The 26,106-nt window shown below is 38.2% G+C and overlaps 1 protein-coding gene across 1 annotated transcript in view; it reads left to right on the forward strand.

Moving 5' to 3' along the window:
* The first annotated feature begins 3,627 nt into the window (after window positions 1-3,627).
* LOC134541380 (melatonin receptor type 1B-A-like) overlaps window positions 3,628-26,106 on the forward strand; it is a 119,744-nt gene continuing 97,265 nt past the window's right edge. Inside the window, exon 1 of the mRNA XM_063384804.1 lies at window positions 3,628-3,872. The gene's annotated coding sequence lies outside the window, so the exon portion shown is untranslated. The remainder of the gene's footprint in view (window positions 3,873-26,106) is intronic.

The following is a 26,106-nucleotide window of genomic DNA, read 5'->3' on the forward strand; positions in this document are numbered from 1 at the left end:
AACATTTGCACGAGGTGTTTTCCCGCCGTCGATAGGCTGGTCTGACTGTAAATCCGGAGAAGGCAACACTGGGCACGAAGTTGGTAAAGTTTCTTGGGCACATCATCTCTGAGGGTAAACTCCTAATGGATCCGTACAAGATTCCACCGATTGTAAATTTTCCACATCCTGGGAATATTAAGGGTATGCAGCGTTTCCTAGGATTACTAGAATATTATGCCCGATTTATTCCTAACCTTGCTCTTGTAGCAGGGCAGCTGAATCGGCTACGTAAAAAGGACACAGATTTTGTTTGGAATGATGATCATGAAAAAATCTTTCAATAGATTTAAGGAGCTGCTGTCCACACCTCCTCCAGTTTCGGTAATACCTTAGTTCGACAAAAGGTTTGCCCTCCATGTTGATGTGTCGTCTATTGCTCTGGGAGCTATCATGGGTCAGGATTATAATGGCACTTTTAAGCCCGTCAACCTTGGCCATAAGTACGCTTTCCGAAACAGAAAGAAAGCTTGGGATGTATGAGTAGGAGGCTTTGTCTGTCTGTTTGGGGTTGAGAAGTTCCAGTCATATTTGGCTTGTCAGGAATTCGATTTTTTTTTTTTTTTTTACTGATAATCAGGCCCTTAGTTGGCTATTCAGCCATTCCAACCAGTTAGGTAAATTAGACTGCTGGGTGCTTAGACTGTCTAGGTCTCGCTTACTGATTCATTACATTAAGGGTGTTGAGAACATCGTCGCAGATTCGCTCTCGCAAATGTATGATCCGGAAGAGTTTTTGGTGGATTAATCGCAGTCTGAAACAGTTCGTGTGACTATTAGTAGAATATTCCAGGAGTCGTAGGTAAATGTGCGTGATTGTCAGCACAACGATACTTTGTGTAAAGAAGTTCGGCGCGAACTTCGCGCGCAGAAAGCTGTGCCCTATGTCGAACACGATGGTTTGTTGCATTTCACTGGCAAACATGGCCATGCCTGTAAGGGTGCTTTTGCGCCCGTTCGTTCTGAAATATTTTCATGCTTCGAATTTAGGTGGCCGTCTAGGCATAGAAAAGACATTCAGGAGGATAGCTGCCTACTTAGCTTGGCATGAATTACATCAGCATGTCCGATAATACGTTCCGATCATGTCAGGATTGTAAGGTGTCGAAGCCTCCTTTGTGCGCAAATGTTGGATTGTATGTCACCGACCCTCCTGTCGCCCCTTGGGATGTATTGAATATCGACATTTTCGGCCCCTTAACCTGCTCTTATGGAGGAAATTATTGTTTGCTTGTTCTAGTTGACATTATTCAGTACATTAACGCGGAGAATCTTTTAATAGTGGAAAACGTATGGCTATGTCAAAAGTCTGCTTTGCATCGATTTACAGAACACACACGAGAAATACCATTATTACTAGTAAGATTTTGAAAAACGAGATAAACATTTTGGACAGTATAATATTCAAGCCTACATTCATTACAAAAATTAATCAGGTTCAGCAATTGGGTCATTAAGTTTATATAGCTCCTTTAAATTATTTCTAGTATATACATACCATGTATTAAATTTAATGCTTTGCTTGTAATACAGAGTATATATAGTCATAAAAAACTAAAAACATTCATTAATTGTGATAACCAAGTACTTGCATAGTATATTTTTTAAATTGTCTGAATACAGGTCCGGAAAGGATAGTCCAAATTAATTAAATATAATTTATTTACTACCTTGTATTTTCATTAAGTTAAAAAAAATTAGAACCGACTGCAAACTAACACCAGTTCAAAAGGCCCACTCTAATTATACCCACTGGAACTCGGCTCGACAGTGGCTCTCTCTACTTTACGTCTCTTACTCGTCTGCTGCGCCACATCAATGTCCCCTGATGCTCGGATCTTAACACGCAAAGCCCTTCGCTCGTCACTCGCTATCGCTCGCCAAGGCATCACCCACACTCTTCACTTCACACTATGAAGATTAGCCGGTGTCGCCACCAGCCTCCCCTCACCCCCCTTCCACCAGCCCAGGTAGTCGTCGCCTTTTGTACCTACTGGCATTATCCGTGGAAAGGTCTCGTGGACCCACTGAAGTATCGAGTCATCAAGGTTCCCCCGACTCAACACTCGAAGCTGCGAGAACAGCGGCGTCTTAGATATGCCACTTCACGCGACCACATTTATTTTCCAGCATAATTTTTGTGGCGTGTTACCGCCCTCCAATTATTTCAATGAAATAATTATGTGAAAGTGCCAAAATTTCGTGGTTGTTTTTTGAAATTCATTCAATCAAACATAAGCCAGTTTCTCAGTGTTCCGTTTGAAGTACTTCCTCTATTGTCAACAATAAAAAATTGGTTTGGACCCAACTTCAAAGACGTATAGCAGCCTTGGTAAGCACTTCATTCCATAATTCGCATAGATGTTTTCAACTTATTTCGTCATGATGAACATGCAGCCGAAGTATATACAGTTTCCCGAATGTACTGGCGGATTTGGGGCTTTATTTACAGCTTTGCCAGAGATCACCCGGTGAGTTCTCCCTTTTGGAAACGTTTTATGCGTGGAAAGGGAGGGAGGAAGAGGGCTTCAGTTTCGATTTGAACACCCTTTCCCCATCTCTTCTTTTCCAGTTTGTCCCCTCTTCACTCCCTCCTTATACAGACACGATACCCATCACCAAATCCATTTCAATATGTGCGGAAGGCTACCGGTGGATGCAATCAGCAAGGGTGGGGTGTCATGGGTAAGGGGAGGGGGTGTGTTAACGCCTGAGCCACTGGGTTTGTGATTTAAAAATAACCTCTTTCCCTCCTCCCCAACTCATCCAAAACATAACCTTCCCCTCCCGCGATACTACACTCAGCCGATGACTGGTTGTGCGGGGTTAGCACTACGATTCACTTACCCCCGATCTGTTCCCGAGCATGTCCGAAGTTTTCGCCGCTCGCTCGGGTAACTTCGCAATCGGAATTTTTTATATATATATATATATATATATATATATATATATATAATTGTATATGTTTTCACGATTCTATAGTAATTAAAACAGTGCTTGCCTAACCTAACCAACCAGCTATTTTTGTAACGACAAAAAAGATGAGCGAAAACCAACAGATGAATATTGAAGAAAGAAAAAAAAAACGAATTTGTGAAATTTTTTATATTTTAACTATAATTTTACATATTATTTATGTTAATGACCTAATATAACAAACTTTCATTTATATGTATAGGTTATGATTACAAAGACAAGAAAAAAAATCTACCCCCCCAGAAAATTTTTTTAGATATTTTGCTATAACTTTTACATAGGTAACACACCTAAGATAACCTGACACGCCTTTTACAAATGTTATATTATTCTTGTTATTAATAATATACAACACAAACAATAACAACACGAAGACGCGCGAACGTGGATTATTCAATCGCTTGAACCGGGTGTCAGTGAATAGTTGGCTTCCCCCCCGTCGCGCGCGTGGTTAAGCTTGACGGTTTTGCAGAGGGGACGGAGGGGGAATGGTCTCGTGCGCACGCGCGCTGAGAGGAGGGGAAGATGGTCACCAGGAGTGGAGGGGGAAGCAGGTAGGGGGAGGAGAAAGGCGAACTACACTTCCCCCTGCTTCAGTCGGTGCAAGACAGCTTCGCCCGGCGGGTCGAGAGGGCTCTTAATTTAAAGAGACGGTGTGTGGAGGGGGTGTGTGTGTGTGTCTCCCCCTCGCGCGCGCTTCTTGCTACCAGCCGCCCTCCCCTGCTTTCCCCTCATCACCCCCAGGCAGGACGAGAGGAATGGCCGACGCTGACGCCGAAGGCAGCAAATTCCCGCCCGCGCGGACACAACCGCCGCCCCTGTAGGAGGCAGGGTCGGCAAGGATAAACCCTCTGCAGGTGAGGCAACCCCCCGGATGCCTGACGGCATGGGCGTCGCATCCGTTTGGCCGGGGGGGGGGGGGGGGGAACACGTCCCTCCCAATAATAAAAGTCTTCAATTTCGTCCCCTCCAACAATATATTTAGTTTCGTAGTTATATTATTAATATGATTTCCGTGATATAACCAGTGGCGTAGCCAGGATTTGTGTATGGGGGGTGTTAAGAAGCATGACCCCCCCCCCCCCTCCGTATTAAAGCGGTGGTCCGGGGGTCCTCCCCCGGGAAAATTTCGATTTTAAGGTGTAAAATAGTGCTATTTTAGCAGTATTCGGTTCTTAAATTTGAATATTGTAATGGTAAAATTTTTATTAATTATAATATGAAATTTGTTTGAGTGATGAATAAGAAATTAATTAAATATTTGGTGCTAAGGGAGGGGGGGGGGTTGAACCCCTAACCCCCCCCCCCCTAGCTACGCCCCTGGATATAACCCATATGTTGCGCATGGTGCATTTAGTCTCCAATCGTGGTAACGTGAGCACTGTGTTTTTTTACAAATTTGTTCTATGAAAATATTTTTTTATAAAAAAAATAAATTACATATTGCAACCAACTATAATTAGAATATTTAGGAAAGATAAATGCCTAAAAACCACCCTTTTGCACCTTCAAACCCCAAATTTTCCCAGGGGAGGAACCCCCGAACCCCCCGCTTTTTTCCCCAGGGGATGGATATTCCTCAACAACTAAATCAATTGCAGTCCCCCCCCCCCCCCCCCAAAAAAAAATATATCCTTGCGATGTCCATGCCTGACGTAACGTCTTTTTTGCACCGTTTGTCACGGGGAAAAAAAAAATACATGTACGCATGTTAGAAGTCATACTTACTTGAAATAATTATAATAAAAAAAACTAATTATAACTTTTTGTTCGAATAACTGATAATAAATAAAAATTGCGTGAGGTTGAGTATAAATTCAATCAAATTAAAAAAAAATTATAAACAATTGCCCAAAATGATAAATTATTTATTCTAATTAAGTAATTAATTAATTTGTTAAATAACAATGTAAAAATTTTTAAAATGCAAATAAATTATACCTACGGGAACCACAGCTTCACAAACTAAACCTTCCACAGACACTCCCTGACAGTGACAATGAAAGTTTACAAGCAAACTGACATCGTTATATATATATGGGGACACATAAACTCATACACTTGAAAAAGTTTATAAACCCAATTCCAGTCACAAATATTCACAACAAATAAATACAGTTAATTATATGGACCAGTATTCAATATAAATTACTAAAGTATAAGATGATGTAAGAGCACGTATATAATTTGTAGTTTGTGAGTAGCCTTTTTTTTTCAACCTGTCAGTTTTTTATTGCTTGATTCGCGCGCATCGTAAAAAATTAAATATATATTTTTTCATAACGCTCCTAAAGAAGTATAACTTAGAAAAATTTCGAGAATACAAAATAAATAAAAATGAAAACATAAACGCGCAGAGAACAAGCCTATATCAGCTTATGTCAAACAGATGGACCCAACAGTTTGTGTCTAATGATGATAACAGATGCCAGGTCCTGAAACGTCGCAACTTTTTTTTTTGCAAAGAAAACATAATTTGTTCGTCGGTGCTGTCATCGATGTGTCGTTCATAATGCGCGTTTAATTTCATCGTTGTGTTCACATGCTTGCTGAGTTGTCCAGGTTTTGTTGTCTGTCTGCAATTCCAGTTTTTGTTGAAACTGTTTCGTCTCTGCTAGCCTTCTGTTTTCGTCTGTGTTGCTATTTTTTCATGACTAAATTTTCTTCCACAGAATTCTTGTGCTGTCTGATATCTTAAGTTTGATTGTGTTAGTCTGCGCCGTGATCATTGTGTTGTCCATAATGCCTGTTTTATTTTCATCGTTGGGTCCATATTTTCGACATCAGCTGATTTAGGCTTACGCTCTATGGGTTTATGTTTTCAATTTTATTTCTTATTTTGCATTCTTGAATTTTTTTTCCGTGACAAAACAGTGCAAAACTGTAATGGCTTCATGTCTATTTTCTCCAAATAACACTGTTTTACCCATTAAGAAGTGATGTAAGTAATTCTGCACTAGAGCGTCTTCTGGGAGATAGGACATATAACAACTGAAGTGAAAGATTTGGTTAACGAAATATGATTTGTAATTTGTTTGCTGGGTGATGCAAATACGCTGTGCAATGTAAGAGTGGCCTGTAGGACTAGGGTCGTGATTGGCTCAGCTGTGGAAAGACACGGGTGGTTAATGCATTTGGAGCAGAATTACATGTGAACACTCTGATAACAAAACAAAATAGACGCGAAGTTAAACGAATATTTAATGTTTTCACCTAAACAAAAAATAGGCAGTTTTTTTTCTGTGAGTTAAGTTTCAGAAAATATTAAGTTCTCTTTAGCCACTCGGTATTTTAGGCAGGGTCATATGAGGCTTATTATGCGTCATTCATAACATATTCTATAATAATTCATTCTCCTTTAGCTGACTCATGTGTATGACTGTAACTACTAATGCGAAATTTTACCACGTTTATAATGCAAGTCATATTTAACGTTTAATTTTGAATGAATTTTTTATTTTCGGAATTCGGAATTTTTTCGAAGACAAACAGTGCGAAACTGCAATGGCGTATGTCAAAAAAAAACTGCATTTAATCAATAATTAACATATCCGTTGTGAACACTCTACGACATGCCTCTTGTGGTATACTGTTTCGTGGAGTCGTATCGCATCTGTTTCTGTGTGCGTTGCTTTCGTGCGAATACATTCGAGGCAAACTACTTTCTGACAGTATTTTCATGTCGAGTCGCACATCACTCTGTGTGCGTCCGGCCTGACATCGTATTCGAACGAGTCGAATTGAACGGCGCGTCAGTCGAACAGGTCGAATCTGCTCGACGGAAATCGCTAAATGCGTAACCGTCTAAGGCCGGGTTCACCAAATTCCCAAAGAATTACCAGCCGCAATTTTTCCCCCCAATAACGACGTTTTTAAAATAGGCTTGGTTTATAAACTACGCAAGTCGCGGAAAAAAAAAAAAACCCTCAACGGAAACATTTACCAACATTCAACTTCCTGCGTTTGACGCGAAGTGTTCGGAAACTTTTTGAAGACACTCGGAAGTTATGTACTTAGAAGGCAACAATTTTTTTTATTGTACATCACTTTTTTTTTCACTTTTTTTTCAAACCTTCACACAGTGAAAGAAAATTGACAATTTTGAAATCAAATTATTGCAAATCCTTGTGTTCTCATGCTAAGCGTGAATTATCGAAAGAAGCGTCGGGAATAAATTTGTTTGCTATTCGCAGCGGTTCCCAAACGGTGGGTCGCAACTCGATCCTAAAACTATCAGAAACCATCGAATAAACCATCAGAAAATACATATAAGAAAAATCGAAACAAATCGAATTGTGTGCAAACACATATCTATTGTTAAAGAAATGACTGTTTTGCTACAAAGTGCTTATATTTTGTCAACCATTTTCAAATCTGAACATAAATTGTTTATCAATAATCAATCGGTATCTTAAATAAAGCATATTAATATATATTTGATGGTAAATTATGTATAGACAAGGATGAGATACGATACAAATAAGGTTTTTTACTCCACCATGGACCAATAGACCATGGAGGTATTCCTATAAGGAAAAGGTGGGTCACCAGCTGGAAAAGGGTTAGGGAACCAGTTTGCTATTGTATTACACTTTCAAGTTGTACGGTAGGTGACGACTTGCGTGCTTTATAAACCAGCGTGATTCTCCTTTTGCGTTTGGTAGCGTTTTCACGTTATTGCGTGTTTGCGTTCCTTGCAAAGTTTTGTGAACCCAGCTTAAGAGGCCACTCCAGTGTTTCAGGGGCACTACGCAACCCGCGTTAACCTCATAAGATTCAATGTTATTTTCATTTTGCTTATAACTTATTAACTAATATAGATTTCGAAATGATGCTTGCTTGATATGTAAGACAACGATGCTCTTATCAAAGCCCCTTTCTTCAAAAACGTGCATAAATTATGGTTCAAACCTAGACAATACACTTATGCATATTAGTAAAGATTAGTATGAAACCATAATTTATGCACGTTTTTGAAGAAAGGGGCTTTGCTAAGAGCATCGTTGTCTTACATATCAAGCAAGCATCATTTCGAAATCTATATTAGTTAATTAGTTATAAGCAAAATGAAAATAGCATTGAATCTTATGAGGTTAACGCGGGTTGCGTAGTGCCCCTGAAACACTGGAGTGGCCTCTTAAGGTCGGTGTATTACGTCATCCGTCCGTCGGTCAGGTGACCTGCAGCCAATCGGTCAGCCCGAAAAAAAAATAATTCCATCTGTTCCTTCCGTAAAAGTCTTGGCACACTCCAACGGACATGTAAAGGGAAGCCTTCATTTCACAGACGAGAGAGCCACACCCGAAGTTCATGTTCGCTTTTTTTTTCCCCGTTCTATCTCATTGTATAAACCGGTGTGGCATTAAATTTTGCGGGTCGATTAGGATAGGTTAGCTACATTATAAATACTTTAAAAACATTGTCGATGGTTGGTTATATTAGGTAAGTATAGCTACATTAAAAATACTGTAAAACCATTTTATGGTTGCTTAGCAAATAACTTTTTAATATGTAGCTATCCAGGTATAGGAAACCGTTTACATGATTTCACAGTATCTTTAATGTAGATATCCTAACCAAATCAACCGTCCACAATGTTTTAAAGTAGGTATTTATAATGTAGCTAACCTAACCTTTTACAATGAACAAAATAAAAAAAAAAAAAAAAACGAAGATGCACGATCGGGCATTTGGCTCTCTCGTCTGTGAAATAAAGGCTTCCCACATGTATATGTGTACGGATATGTATATGGTTTGGTTACCAGTCTACAGGCTTGTGAAGTTTGCATAGGTCGTTCAGATGTTTTTTTTTTTAAAAATAACATTGCAGTTATTAAAACTCGTGTCCGAACAATTTAATCACGACTCATGAATTTTTTTCGCCCCCGAGGAAATGCTAATACAGTACGTACGCAAACACGAGATAAATGGTTGTGGGATTTAATGGACCATGATTGAAAACAAAACTGTATAATTTTTTTTTTCCGGTAGTCGCCACCTTGTTAACGGCTACAGTGGATGGTATTTCTTCGAAATATACCTAATAATAATAATAATAATTTCATTTCATTTAATTTTGTCCAGTAATTACAGTATACATGTTTTGCACATCACCGTATTGGACATGTCTATACAATTATTTTACAATTAATTTACAACAATTAATTTTCACATTATAAAAACAAATTACAAATTGACAGTATAAATAACATATTTATAACAAATTTGTAAAATAACACAAAAGTACTAATATTTGAAACACATTTTGCTAAAACTTATAAAATAATTATATTATAATCTTTGTAAATTTATTGGCATAAAATTCTTCTAAATAATAAAAAGAATGAGGTAAGAATAATAATAATAGAAGTGTAATGTCCGTGCACAAACCCCGCAAATTGTTTTGTTTGAGGAGGCCGCGCCGGCAGAAGCGGGTAAACTACGAATGACGTCATCATCAGCTCACGCATACGCGATCAAAGCTGCCACCACTCTAACAGCTTGTTTGTTTGTTTGTTTGTTTGTTTGTTTGTTTGTTTGTACTTCCCCCCTCCCCTCCTTGTCCCGCGAGTAAACCTTGTTGAATAACCAGCGGAACTTCCAAACACGGAATTATAAATTTAAAAAAAAAAAAAAATACCGTCGCGAATGTTTGTTTATTCTTCAGTTAGGAGCAGGTCTATGAGATTTGGCGGGAAAAAAATAAAGGGGGAAGGGGAAGGGGAAGGAGAGAAATGAGACATTTATCAAAAATATAAAGTTTTTTTTAAAATTTATAAATGTTTTTTTTTCAAACACAAGTAATTCAAAACCTTATCTGTCCGCGAAATTATAACAACTAATCAACTAAATGCAGACGTCTGCACGTGTTAATGTGTGCTCCTGTTCGTAGTACGATGTTCGACCAGTACAACACGTAGGTCGTTATACGATGATGGTTTGGAGTGGTGTTTGGACGGAGACGTGAAAAGCAAATGCATTTTTTGACGTTAATACGTCTTTAAAATCGCTTCCATAGTGGGAGGCAATTAAAAAATACGAATGATAACAAAATCGGGGGATACAGTTTGGTGTTGCAGCTACATATCTATCATCTCCATCCGAAATTTAATTACACCGCCGGATAGCTAAAGAATCAAAGAATTCGTTACGCTAAGTGATGGACTGTGACGCATCGCGCGCGGTGGAGGGGGAAGCGCCGCCATTTTGAGGTCATTTTGCTGCGTTTCGAGATTTCCATTTGGAATAACTTTTTACTCGGAGAAGCTGAGACGTTCGTTTGAGTTTCAATCGTCAGGTCTCAAAATTTATCGATTGCATATATAAAACATTAGTGTAAAATCGTTACAGCGAATGTATATAATATACAATATAGATCTGTTACGTACACGTATTCACGTACAACACACGGCCGTGCCCATGACACAGCGATACCCCCCCCCCCCTTTTTTTTTTTTAATGTGTAACATCTTAGCTCTGGGTATGCGGCATTTGGTATGAGTAATTTCTTGAATGGAACGGAAGTGGCGTAGAACGGAAATGTGTAACCACGGTGCTGCCATCTGTGGCGGATGTTTGATGAATTCAAACAAGCTGGGCAGTACTTTCATGACATTCCTCATGACATTAATTTTTTTGCTTTTATCGGAACCGTATCATTATATAGTTTAAAATATAAATGAGCAAATGGAATGAGTCGATGATCGACGTAGCTGCTCCGGCAGCGAATTCTAGCGGCGTGTGTGGGAACTACGTGTGATTCGCGTCCAGAAATTTAGTTGAAAAACACGATTTGTGTATATATTAATCTCGCTCGGCCAGTGGCGGATACAGAAAAATCTCAAGGTGGGGGTGGGGGGGGGGGGGGGGGCGCAGTTCTACCTCTTCCACACACTCCCTTGTTACGTCACCTTGGTTGCTTGGATGCAGCCAGAGATCTTTTTCCAAGCTCTATCCGTTTCATTTACGTCTCGCCCGAATATTTGCTGTTGTTGGTGCATAATTGTGTGCTATATGTAGTTACGAAAATGGCCAATTGTGCAGTATACAAATGTCAAAAATCACTACAGAAAAACTAAAGGATTCTGGTCGCGTGCAAAGCTTAATAAAACTTTATTCAAACTGTTTCCAAGCCATGAAGTCGTTAAAGGTAAGTGTATGAATGTGTATTGTATAACATCGGCGGCCGGGTGCGCGCCCTCCCCTCGCCAAGAACCATGCTTGGTGCTGGGCTGCCCTGGTCAAGGGGGTTGGGGGGGGGGGGGGGGCGCCCCCTGCGCCCCCCCACCCCCCTATGAATCCGCCACTGCGCTCGGCATCATTTTAAATTATCGTACTTTAAATTTATTTACCTTGTTTCGAATTGCAAGTGTGTTTGCAACACGAGAACACAATGAATTCGCTCGTTACTGAGGTTAGATGTTACACATCTGTGACAAGTACAGTAATACTCGCTCATAATAAATTATTGAAGTGAAAACTTCTTTAGCCGCGTTGAGCGATTTTTGGTAGGGGCAAAACTTACGGTTCGCGTCACGGACACGCTAGTGACGTGTTGCGCCAGACTGGCGAATAGCAGTGGCCTGTGTACATGTATACGCATATATACACTAATACATTGTATATACTGGACTGTATCATGTGCGTGTTGGACTCTTTTTTTGGATGGGTAAAATCTTGTGAGTTCGCGTCACCGACATGCTGTAGTAGCAGTAAGTGAAGTTAATTTGACCACGTGAATACATGACCTAGATCTGACATCACTGGTAAGTCACAGCTAGGTAATGAATTTTTACGTAATTTTGACATACCACTGACATCTGTTGTGACTAACAAATGATATAAGGATAAATGATATCATGCTGACATCGTACTGATATAATACCAAAATAATTTTCTTACTTACATTTGACGTGGAAATGATGTCATATTACACATTTAAATAATTCGATTTTAAAAAAAATTGGTTGTCTGTAAAGTCGGTTTACGGACGATAGTTTAACATTACGTCATAACAAAACATTGATGAAATGATTGCATAATTTATGAATAAAATTGAATCATTTTTATTGAATTATCACTATCTTGAATGGATACAAAGAAGGAGTCAAATGAAATCTACAATTTAATTGATAAATTTACTTTTATTGCACTCATTAATTCAAATATGTTTATTACTTTAACGAAGAGATTATTTTAACTATAACTTTTATACATGTTTGCTATTTAACTTCTTCCAATCTGTGTTATTCTGTTAAGGATAGGACGATGATAGGAAAAGTAGAAAACGAATGGGAGTGTTTCAAGTTTAATGTGCCTCGAAAAAGTCAAATCGATGGTTGTTCCAATCGAGTGGAAGAGAGATAGATGCGGCGCAAGCGTACAAATAAGCGTAACGGGACACAACGTAACGGGACACTTATTCGTGAGTGCAGCCGAAGTTCAACGATTTGTTAGACGTTGTCACGTCAAAAACAAAGTATTGAGTTGTCACTTCTGTTGACAGTCCCCATGACTGGCTTTTTTTTTTGTGGGGTGAATGGGAACACCACAGATAAAATAAAAAAAAACTAACACTTGGAATCATGGCAACGTCCGTCACGTATCCCACTTGCGAAAAAAAAATGGCTGGGCGTGGTGGGAGGCTATTGACGTCACTGCTTGACCACGGTGGATCTTGGTCGCGTGGTGCGACGCTGTTTTCAGCGGGTGGGTTTTCTCGGGGTATTCCCGTTTCATACCCGCCTTATGCGTCTCGCTGTTTTCATTCTCTTCGCCCGTCTCTCAGTGACACGGATGTCGATGATATGTTTCCGGCGTAGTTTCCAAAAAAAATATATATGATTTTGCTTATATTATTTCGCGTTTGAGCACATGTTTACAAATTAATTCCTCTTATATCCATACATACTTTTACAAAAGATTCCTTTGGACAGTTGCCAAAAAAATATATATATATATAATGTAACTTTGTACAACACATGGCTGTGGTTTTTTTTTGCATACATGAAACAGTTATTTCAAATATAATACTAGTATTTTTGACGTGACAACGTCTAATAAATCGATGAACGCCGGCTGCACGCACGAAAAAGGATTACTCGTTGTCCCGTTACGCTCATTGTACGCTTGCGCCGCATCTATCTCTCTTCCACTCGATTGGAACAACCATCGATTTGACTTTTTCGAGGCACATTCAACTTGAAACACTCCCATTCGTTTCCTACTTTTCCTATATCATCGTCCTATCCTAAACATAATAACACAGATTGGAAGAAGTTAAATAGAAAACATGTATAAAAGTTATAGTTAAAATAATCTTTTCGTTAAAGTAATAAACATATTTGAATTAATGAGTGCAATAAAAGTAACTTTATCAATTAAATTGAAGATTTCATTTGACTCCTTCTTTGTATCCATACAAAATAGTGATAATTCAATAAAATGATTCAATTTTATTAAATTATGCAATCATTTCATCAATGTTTTGTTATGACGTCATGTTAAACTATCGTCCGTAAACCGACTTTACAGACAACCAATTTTTTTTAAATCGATTTATTTAAATGTGTAATATGACATCATTTCCACGTCAAATGTACATAAGAAAATGATTTTGGTATTATATCAGTACGATGCCAGCATGATATCATTTATCCTTATATCATTTTTTAGTCTCAACAGATGTCAGTGGTATGTAAATATTATGTAAAAATTCATTATTTATAAAATTATGCAATCATTTCATGAATGTTTTGTTATGACGTTGTCACGTTAAACTATCGTCCGTAAACCGACTTTACAGACAACCAATATTTTTTTTACAAAAATTGTTGCACTATTTTATATTTTAAATGATGCTTCATTCAAGCATTTTTTTTAACGATGGAAAAGATAATAGAATTTACAACAATTTGATCTTATTTTGATTTTAATGCTTAGTATGTGCGCAGTAATACTGGAAAGCTATTCAGGGAACGGTTTGCAAATAACTTTTAACCATTGGAGGCACTGGGACAACACACAGCATGAATGCCCGGATAAGAATCCGAACTTAGTATTATGTGAATACTATTTTGTAGTGATACAGGCAATTTTTAATGTTAATGTACAAATTCTAAATTTCGGTAATTTTACATGAATATTTAAGTTCCATTTACCGAAATAATTTACTGTGTTGACCATAAGATGCTATCTTGGAGTGTAGTCTTATATCCTTTCATTAAAGGGGAAGACACTGGAGCTGATGCCATTTTGGTTTAAAAACCATTTTACACCATAATTTCTTTCGAATGATTTTCGAAAAATGTCTTTGTTTAAGCGTTATTTTTAATCTAATTAAAGAACCGAATTTTATAGTGACAGTAATACAGATATAATAATAATGTCTACATACACTGTTTGATTGATTTTTTAAACTTATTCTTGTGCTATTCATACTTTAACGAAGACACGTTTTCTAAATCGAACGATAAAAAAAATATTCTGTGGCATAAAAAATGGTTGATACCAGAATGACGTAATTCTGTTTTATATATTTGCCCGTTAAAAAATGTATGGTTTCATTACTTCCTACAACGCGGTATCCCTCCCAAAAAATTATTTTTCTTCCAAGTTTTATCCTAAAGACGCAGAATTCTTCTTGACGTTTCTTACGAGGACGATATTGAATTACCTACTAACCTAAAAAATGCTGAAAATAATTTTCCGAGGCAGTTCAGAGCTACCCGCTCTTTAAAATTACGAGAGTAATGTAATGAAACATAAAAGCCAAGGAGATTTATAAATGCGAATAATTTAATACATTTTGGGACACTGCGTTAAACCTTTTATTTTTCATTTCAGCTTTGGGGTATAAACTTTATTACAATATTTTTTAATAACTTTAGAAGTGTTTCACGTATACTTATGTACGTTATTTTTCGCATGCTTCTACTGATGCTTGAGTTAAAAAATAATTTGGCTCTTTCTGCTGGGCTTGTGAGAAGTAGTTAGGTAGTTCATTTAATAGTCTTCATCCGCAAAAAAAAAAGTTTAACTTTGTCAAACACTTCTTGCAATAATTATCACTTTGCTATGAATGCAAATAGTGAAAAACACCACCTTGAAAGTGTCATTGACCTAAAGATTAAAACTTTCATGACTCGGAAGCAATATTTTTTTAAACGAAAATAATTAAAAATACATTTATTTTTACTTCAAGCATAGAAAGTTTCAGTTACAGTGAACAGTTAGTTATACTTACCCTCACAGATATTTTTTTTTGTACTGAACGTTCGACAGTTATTTTATTCAATATACATCTTGTCTTTTGGTACAATTAGGCAGGGTTTATAAAGTACGAAAGGGGAGTAACTACGCAAATGGCAACCAACACAAGAAAATAACGGTAGTTATAAAGCATACAAGTCGCAAGATGTCATCAACCACACAACTTAAAATTGTAAACCGGAGTAAACAAAATTACGCATAATAAATATTTTAATATTATCTTTGACAGATTTGTGCAATGGGAGTGCTTGACTTGATGTAAGTTTTTGGACATACGCCATTGCTAAGCACTTTTTCTGTAGAAGAAAACTAAAAAAATAAATAAAAAATAAAAAAATAAAAATACCCAAAAGACAAAAAAACACAAATTAAGCAAAAGATTACTGTTGTCAACAGGATATAAACACCACAAAATATTCCGTAACAGGAATATGGTCAACAAACAAAGAAAAATAAAGAAAAATGTACTAAAAGAACGAAAAAGAAAAAACCCCACAAATGATGACGACACAAAAATATTGAACCCAAAAAAATTCAGCAAAACGGTTGAAACGATACAAAAACACGACAAAACGAAAAGACGAAACAAACACAATAGTTTTTCCAAAACAGAAACAAGCGACGTTTCGGGAACTGCTATCTGCTCCCGTCCTCAGGCAGAGACGTACATGGTACGAAAACACAGGTGCGACTCTTCTACAGAAAAAGTGCTTAGCAATAGCGTATGTCCAAAAACTTACATCAATTCAAATATTTAAATATTGAAGTGAAAACTTCTTTAGCCGCGTTGAGCGATTTTTGGTAGGGGCAAAACTTATGGGTTCGCGTCACAGACATGCTGTAATAGCAGTAAGTGAAGTTAATTTGACTACGTGAATACATGACCTAGTTCTGACATCACTGGTAAGTCATAGCTAGGTAATGAATTTTTACGTAATTTTGACATACCACTGACATCTGTTGTGACTAAAAAATGATGTAAGAATAAATGATATCATGCTGACATCGTACTGATACAAAACCAAAATCATTTTCTTACTTACATTTGACTTAGAAATGATGTCATATTACACATTTAAAAACAAAGTTTTAAGTTTTCACTTCTGTTGACAGTCCCCATGACTGGCTTTTTTAAATTTTATTTCAAAATAACATTTTCTTTCTCTGCGTGAAAGTTCAAGTGTAAACTTGAGGTACCTATAGAAGAACATCGTTGGCTTGTAAGCACGTAATGCCTAAATCATTAAAAGTTTTCAGAACACTGCTCTTAAAATATGACCGCTGGAAACTCAAGCTAAAACGCAAGAAAGTTGGAAGTTGAGCAATACTTGCGTTGCGCCTTGCGTAGTTTATAAAACTCTTGCGTATTGTGTATAAACCGGTACACTGTAATGTAGTCGCTTTAACATTCTGAGTCCTGCGTTCTTGGTTTTGGTTTATAAACCCGGCCTTGGATTTCGCTAACGGGAATACATTGCCGAATGCTTAAGTATTGTAATTTCCGTTCTCTCGTTCTCTCTTTCTCTTCCTGTCTCGTCATTATTTTCACTTCTGTTTCCCCGTCATCCAAAGTCACGCGTTCGCCCCTTCTGCTTAGTTCCCGTTGCGCGTTGTTGGAATCGAATATAAATGCAAATGTCAAAAAGACAACCTCCGTCATCCTATGTTTATTTTATTTCCGCAGTCATCTCCAATGTATCTTATTTAATTTTACTTGCATGCATGTCGCGAACTAAAAAATAAAAAAAATCTCACCCCTACTACCTGCAACCATTAAGGCGAAATGTTTCCGAATACAACATGAAAAATTCGGAATAAAAAGGAAAATGTCGGAACATAAAGACGCCATATTGGTTTCAAAACTTTTACACTATAGTCATTTTTTTATCGTTAATTTTGAAGAGATGTGAAACGAAAGAAGCCACATTGGTTCCAAAACAATTACGCTACAACAATTTTTTTTTTTTGTTCATTGGGAAGAGATAGGAAACGAAAGAAGCCATATTAGTAGTATGCAAATGGCGGTCCGAGGACAGGCTTCAGCCTGAGGAGCGGACCGCCATCTTGGATTGTGACGTCAGGGATAACCTTTTTCCATAACATCCGAATCTAAGAAAGTGGCCGTGACATCAGAATACAAGATGGAGTACATGACGTCATAATTCGGATTGGCGGAACTAAAAAAAAATGGTTGGAAGGTTCTAGAAATCAAAATGGCGGAATCCAAGATGGCGAGGGATTCAAAATGGTTGCCGTGATGTCGCGATCCAATATGGTGGACCCCCCCCCCCCCCCCCGACAATCTGACACCACGCACCGGTAACGGTGGCAGGAGGAACCAATGTATACTACTCACTCGTATTTTATTGCGCCACGGAGGTCTACTCCTTTATTTTTAGAGGTAGACAAGAACAATCAAATTAACCGATATGCGATCAGGCGAGGGACATTCGTGCTGTCTGCCGGACTGCCGTGCTGGACTGCGCTGCTCGTGAATATTCCACGTTTATCGACGGCGGTCCGCAGAGACGCGGCCTCGACGGGAATTGTCGATCCAGCGATGGACGCAAAACATTTCCGTCATACGCCGACCAAAGAAAACACACTAGAGACTAACAACGGGCAGCTTTTTAGTCTATTCTAACAGCAGGAAACACTAGAGACTAACAACGGACAGCTCTATAGTCAATAATAACCACAGGAAACACACTAGAGACTAACAACGGACAGCTCTATAGTCAATAATAACCACAGGAAACACACTAGAGACTAACAACGGATAGCTCTTTAGTATATACTAACAGGAAACACACTAGAGACTAACAACGGGCAACTCTTTAGTCTATATTAACAGCAGGAAACACTAAAGACTAACAACGGACAGCTTTATAGTCAATAATAACCACAGGAAACACACTAGAGACTAACAACGGATAGCTCTTTTGTCTATACTAACAGGAAACACACTAGAGACTAATAATGGACAGCTCTATAGTCTATACTGATAGCAGTAAACACACTAAAGACTAATAACGGACAGCTCTATAGTCTATAATAACAACAGGAAACACACTACAGACTAACACCATACAGCTCTATAGTCCATACTAACAACGGACAGCTCTATAGTCTATACTGACAGCAGTAAACACACTAGAGACTAATACCTGACAGCTCTATAGTCTATACTAACATCAGGAAACCTACGTTTCGCAAATTCTTTCGTGAACGCCCGAATGATTTCATTTTGCGTGACTTAGGTTTTTTTTATCTTATCTACTTTAAAGTGTAATTAATAGTTTTTGATATTGCCTGAGCAGTGACGCAGGCGCCGCCATGAGTAATTTACTTAATGTGTTTGCCTCAATGATGACTGGGGCAGGTATCAAGTGGCGTGACAAAGATACTTGCTGCGATTTCCAAAACAATATCTATTCTTCTCGTTTTTAAAAGTTTGTTTATCTTTGGAACGTCAACCGGGCTATTTTTTTTAATTTAAATATAATTCTGAAATTACAACGAAGGCAAGTGTGTAGAAAAGGATTTTTGAATCGCAATTTTCCAAATAAGAACACTGGTGAGGGTGTGAAAAACAATTTGGTGGCGAGAGGTGTTACCACAAAAAATTTTATTAGATAAATTAGATAAATTACACAAGATTAAAAAATTTCATCGTGATCCAACCAGTGGTTTAGGAACGCAAATAGGAAAAACATAGAAACATTCAAAAGTAATTAGAAGTCGCAATTCCCATACACAATTACCAAATTCGATTTTTTTCAGCTGTTCCTTAGGGTTTTTCCTAATGTTCCCCCCCCCCCCCCCACTCCCCTAAACCATCCCTGTAATAAGGCGAACAAACAAAAAAAATCATTAAAATCGGTCGAGCCGTTTTATAGTTTTAGTGAGACTAACTAATAGGTTAATGCGATTGATTTTTATATATAGAGATTATTTGGTGTCAAACGTGATTACTTTTTCTTTAAGAATTTTGAATTACCGGAGGTTTATTTGTTCACATACATCGTTATGTTTTAAAAATAAGTTTTTTTAGTTGTCATTATGTTGGTACGATACGTATTAAACGGATACATTTCTCATATGGACATTCTGCCTGCAATCTATCGGCCTGACGTTGCAACAACAACGCTAGATTTTCGCACAAAAAAATCTTGGGTATTTGTCTCTAGTGTATTTTACTATAGTGTGGACCAAAAGTCTCGTGAGCTGTAAGAATATCTCTTCTTCGGGTGCAACACCCCGTTCAAACTATTTTGACCACGTAAAAAGCAAATATTTTATTAATAGGTACATTTTTATGCTCGACAAAATTTTAAAGGATTCTACTTTAAATTTCACGTCCGAGTTTCGTTATTATAAGTTTATTTTCAACATGAACAACTTGAGAAAACACGTGTATACACGTCATAGAAGTTAGATGTTTACTCATCACTATTTTTTAAAAATTAATCTTCTCCATTGCAATGATCATTCAAAGCACGAATACACCCTTACCTTACTGAATGCATAGCCGTGTGACGATTTGTAATTTTTTTTTGTAAAGGGGAAGTTAAAAACCATCGTCTCGTGTCTTAGTGCAATTTTAAAAAAAAATTGGCTGTCTGTAAAGTCGGTTTACGGACGATAGTTTAACGTGACAACGTCATAACAAAACATTGATGAAATGATTGCATACTTTTATGAATAAAATTTAATCATATTTATTGAATTATCACTATTTTGTATAGATACAAAGAACGAGTGAAATGAAATCTACAATTTAATATTCAAAAATTTACTTTTATTTGCACTCATTAATTCAAATAAATGTTTATTACTTTAACGAAGAGATTATTTTAACTATAACTTTTATACATGTTTGCTATTTAACTTCTTCCAATCTGTGTTATTCTGTTAAGGATAGGACGATGATAGGAAAAGTAGGAAACGAATGGGAGTGTATCAAGTTAAATGTGCCTCGAAAAAGTCAAATCGATGGTTGTTCCAATCGAGTGGATGAGAGATAGATGCGGCGCAAGCGTACAATGAGCGTAACGGGACACTTTTTCGTGCGTGCAGCCGGCGTTCATCGATTTATTAGACGTTGTCACGTCAATAAATGCGAATTTTTGCGCAGGGGGCATTACTTAAAACTTTTTTTAAGAAAGGTGTTTTTTTCAAGGACTCTTTCTGCGTGTCTCGTGAAATTGGTGTCGTGTAAATTGTAGTCTTGGGACTGTTGCTTCGTGCTGGCAGCTGAAGATGTGTTTGCATGTAATTACGGGTAATGTGTTTGCCCTTCGTGAGAACGTGTGTCCCTACATCCACTCTGACTTCCGAACAGCAACTCAACGTTTCACGAGTGTTTCAAGTGGTCCCCCCCCCCCCCCTCCCCGTTTGCTAGCGAGTCTTTACCACCAGCGGTCAGCGGTAAATAACAGCGCGGTTTTTCGTCACAGCGGTCAATGGCCGAGTTTGCATTTTGTTTGCGTATTTAATTACTCTTTTTTTTTCCTCCCCCGTGAAACCATTTTATTGGAATTGTTCCGCGTGGACTACACAATGTGTTTGTTTTTTTTTTCCCCTAAAGCGTGTGAAATGAAGTTATCTACTTTATTGCTTATTATTCGAATTTAATAGTTGTTACAGTTTAGTGTTTACACTTGTCAAGCATTTTTAAAGTGAAACGCTGTGTAATAATCTATCTACTGACCAAACAAAACTTGAATAAGTGATTTATTTTTCTTTGGCCGCTTTGGCTTAATCAAGAGTTTGAATTTTAAGTTGAATATCTATTGTGATGACGTGCTGTTTTGGACTTTGAATTAATAAAATTGTGAGTTTTTTTATGTGTTACACCATAGCTCTTAGTATACGGCGTTTGGCAGGAGTAATTTCGTGAATGGAACGGAAGTCGCATGAAACGGGAATGTGTAACCATGGTGCTGCCATCTGTGGTTAATGGCTTGAACAATAGTTTACAATGCCAAAGGGAAACTTATAGTATTAATTGTTTTATGAATTTTGTTTTAACAAGATGGGCAGTCTTTCAATATAATTACTTGAAAATCAGGTCCAGAGCTGGTTTTTAGTTTTTGACGTGACGTCTAATAAATCGATGAACGCCGGCTGCACGCACGAACAAGTGTCCCGTTACGCACATTGTTCCGTTACGATGTGTCCCGTTACGCTCATTGTCCCGTTACGCTGTGTCCCGTTACGCTCATTGTCCCGTTACGCTGTGTCCCGTTACGCTCATTGTTCCGTTACGTTCATTGTTCCGTTACGCTGTGTTCCGTTACGCTGTCGGCGAGTGCAGTAATAATAGGTTATGTTACAATTGACTAAACAATTATGGTAATTTATATAATTGATGATGGATATTTTAATACAGTTTATTTATATGAAATCTTGTTCATAATTATATTTAAACTTTATAGCTAAACGCCAGCTTTTAAAATTAATTACAAGTCATATACACGTGAACTGTTTCGTCGACTGTTTATAAAGTGAAGTGAAAAGTTAATGTGGTTTCCATTGCTTATTACAACAACAATTTCGGCAATAAAAGGTTAATTATTCTTGCATTTTAAAAATCTGATTACTAGTAGGTATAATTTCAAGTATTTATTCTTTTATTATTAAAATAAAAATGATTCAATTTTATTCATAAAAGTATGCAATAATTTCATTAATGTTTTGTTATGACGTTGTCACGTTAAACTATCGTCCGTAAACCGACTTTACAGACATGCAATTTTTTTTTAATTTTTTCGTCTGTATCGGATCCGTTTAGTTATACAGTTTAAAATGGCGGTATGTTAATCAAATGTTTTAATGGTCGACCTAGCTGCTGTGGTAAAGATTTTAGTGTTGGGTGTGCGTTATCATGTAAAATTACATATATTTGTAAATTTTTACTGCACAATTATCTTCGGAGCAAAACGGGATTCGGATTCTTACCCGGACATTAAAGTTTTGTGTTGTCCCAGTACCTCCAATAGTTAAAGTTGTTTGTAAATAGTTTACTGAATAGCTTTCCAGTATTAACTGCGCACATAAGTATGATACAGAAAAATAAGGTCAAAATTTCAATTATTCGATTATCTTTTTATGATTTAAAAAAAATATTGAATGAAACAGGACTTAAAAAATAAAATTATGCGCCAATTTCGGTAAGAAATACTCAGTATTAAGTCGAAAACCGTATTTCGTATATGCAAAAATAACCATAGCCATGTACTGTACAATGTTACTATATCTTTATTGTAGTATTACTTGGCAAATAGTTTCTAAAGGATTATTTTGTAAAAGTAAAGATTTTTTTTTCCCCTGTGCTTAACGATAAACGTAAACAACCAATACTAAGGCAATATTCAAAAAAATTTTTCTTCAAAATATTTGAATCCTATAGTAGTGAAGAGTGGCGTTCGTTTATAATTCCCTCCTCGCCCTTTAAACTCTCCCCAATCGAACACGCCCGAATATTCACCTTCGGCCAACCTCGGGTTTATTTATATATATATATTTATATTTCTCTGTTTATTTTAATGTAGCTATACTAACCTAACTAACCGTCCATAGTGTTTTAAAGTGTTTTAATGAAGCTAACCTAACCGACCACTTTTAATATTTGAATTCATTTTTTTTTTCCTGCGCGAAAATAAAACAAATCCCGAGGTTGGCCGAAGGTGAATATTCGGGGCGTGTTAAGGCAGGGACAGAACTTGATGTACATCTTAGGCTTCTCAATAAGCCGGGAGCCGGGAAGCCATTTTCCGTGGGATGGTGGGGATAAGAGGAATGGGGGAAGGAGGGTTAATCGACGTATTATTAACCATGAGCTCTCGATGCATTGATGGCATGGAGGAGGGGAAAGAAGGGGTGGGGGTGGGGGGGGGGGTGTGTTCGCGCATGCAGGACGCCATGGAGTTGACGCAAGTAATTGAGCTGCATATTGCATCTCGAGGTCACAAGGTCATGACGGCGGTTGGAGGCCCCCCCCCACCCCCCCCCCCCCCCGTTTGAGGAGGGGGGGGGGGTGGTGGGTTGTGGTGTTTGTTGTTTTGGATAAGGAATTTTTATTTTTTTTGGGATTGGGTTATAAGGATATAAATTCCCGCGTCCGGTTATGTTTAGAGAATTTTTGATGCCTAACACCTTAGCTTTCGGTGTACTAGTAGCTCGCTGTAGGAAAGGTTTTGAAGGAGATCAAAAAAACTGACGAAAACTAGCTTCTACTGCGCAGCTTAGGTCCCCCCCCCCCCTTTTCCTTCTTTGCGCCAGAGAGGGGAGTGACGGAAATTCTCTGTAGCAAAGAAGGGAAAAGGGGGGGGGGGGGGGGGGGACCTAAGCTGCGCAGTAGAAGCTAGTTTTTTTTCGTCAGTTTTTTTTCGTCAGTTTTTTTTATCTCCATCAAAACCTTTCCTACAGCGAGCCAGTAGTACAGCATTTGTTATTTCGTGAACGGAACGGAAATGTGTAACGATCCACGGTGCTGCCCATCTGTGACGGATTGGCGCGAACACAAAGTTCACAAAGACAAAGTGGAAACTTCTAAACGCGTCAGGCAGTATATTTTAATTAAAAGTTCTTGATGGACACTCAGGTCCAAAGAATGGGATTTAGTATTTCTTTTTCCCTCCCCTTTCAAATCTTTAACCGGTTTTATCCGAGCGGTTTCATTACATAATTTTATCACATCGGTCTGCTAATTGAATGAATCAATAGTCGACGTAACCGCTCCGGCAGACTATTCTAGTGGCATTGCAGTTTTGCGCTGTTTGTCATGGAAAGAAAAAATTCAAGAACGCTATTTAAGAAGTAAATTAAAACATTAACCCACAGAGAAAAAAAAGCCTAAGTCAGTCAAACAGATAAACCCAATGATAAACGTAAACAGGTGTTATGGGCAACACAACGAAGACAACACCGACGAAGTAGGATTCCAATTAAGGCCCCCGCCTACCCGGGCACACACACGCGGTGCGCAGAGCTTCAGGAAAAAACAACGCGATTTCAAAACTACTCAAGATATCCGAGTGGGGTCTGCTTACGAAAAGCATTTAAGAGTTCGCCGAGGACCGAAAAGTACTTTATATTTCGGATTAAGTTTTTAAATGGTATTTTTAGAAAAGTTCAAATGGCTAAAACGCATGTTTTCAGCGTAATTTTTTAGGTGTAAAAGAACCTATACAGATTCTTGAAAACTCTTAATGGGACTTGCATTACACCTTTATCTTCATTTCCCCGCCATATATTGTTACTGTCACCGCTCATACGCACGACGAGAAGACTGCGCGCCAGTCCAGAGGAGACACCGCGCTAGAAGCACCAGCGAGCGTCGCGCTTATCATCCCGCCTCGCCTGACACAGATACACCCCTGACGAGGCGGGCCCCTTAAGAGGTGTACATACATGCCTTAATTGCGCCCAATTGATGTCGAAATAAATAAACAAGTAATGATAATAATCAACATGCCATGTGAGACCTCGTCTTAAGGTGCCCGCCTGTAGTAAGGAGAGTGAGTTTTGTGTTAGCGAGGAAGAGTAATAAGTGCTATTCTCGTTGGTGCTTCCAGCGCGGTATCGCCTCTAAGCGCCAAGCGCCCAGTGTTCTGGTGGTGCACACGACAACCAAGAGATTTGAGCGTCGACATTAGCACGTCATGACGGAGAAATGAAGACTGATGTGCAATGCAAGTCCCTTGAGTGCATTCAAGAATATGCACGGGCGTTTCAAGTCTAATAAATTACTCAGAAAACACACGTTTTTAGCAATTTTTTTACTCTTATAATCACGTAGTTAAAAAAAACACAGAAACAAAAAAACTACTCATTCCACCCCAAGGCGTATTCTTTTAGGTTCTTTTTTTTCGTAAACAGGCACCACTCATATATATCTTGAGCAGTTTTAATTTTTTTTCTTCTGAAGCTCCCTTAAGGGAGATTAGGCCCTGCCATCTCGGTTTTTGTTTTCCCTCCGTATTTTTTTGCATCATTTCTAATTTTTTAACTATCCCTATTTTTTTTGGCATATCAAGGCATAAATCATATCTTCGAAACCTTCTTTACCTTGTTGCAAATACGTGTTTACTAAAAGCCTCTAGTCTTTAAGCGCCGCAAGGAAATAACTTATTATTTCACACGGGCGACTACAGCTACAATGATAACCACACCAGTTCACGAGTGTTTTGAATTCAACAAGAAGCCAACTCTAAGTCCTATGCCGTGTCGATGAAAAAAATATTAAAAGCACAGAATATTTGAAGTAGCTTGGCTTCTGGGTTATAGCCGTGACCATGGACGAATAATTTCGGTCGACGTAGCATTCGCCATCATCAGGGAACAGTTACCTACCGAGGTTCTTACCAGTCATCCTGCCTTTGTATAACTCTCGCCTGCAATTGTCGAACCGAAAACGTCTTGTGAATTATCCTCCCAAGGACGCGGGGCTACAACCCAGAAGCCAAGCTACTTCAGACAGTGGCCAGTGAAAGGCATGCGCACGTTATTCGCGGAAGATTCATTGGAAGCAGTATCAAAATGGCGAGGCCTGATCCCATCCACCCTTTTAAAGCTAATTTAAAAATTCCCTAGTAGCAAAATTTGGGAAGGGTTTCTTTTTTTTTTCCTGATGTTGGCGCCGAAGTTTAGAAATGGCCGCGATCTTCCCCCCCCCCCCGGGGGAATTCCCCCGTTCCACGCATCCGGCAGGTGGCGGCTGCAACAGCTGTGCCACTGAAACCCAGATAACGTATCGATCTGCTACCCCGAAGCTCCCGTTTCACCAACCCCTCCTTCCCCCCACTCCTTCCAACC

This window comes from Bacillus rossius, chromosome 18 (assembly GCF_032445375.1).
Source record: "Bacillus rossius redtenbacheri isolate Brsri chromosome 18, Brsri_v3, whole genome shotgun sequence".
Lineage (NCBI taxonomy): Eukaryota > Metazoa > Arthropoda > Insecta > Phasmatodea > Bacillidae > Bacillus > Bacillus rossius.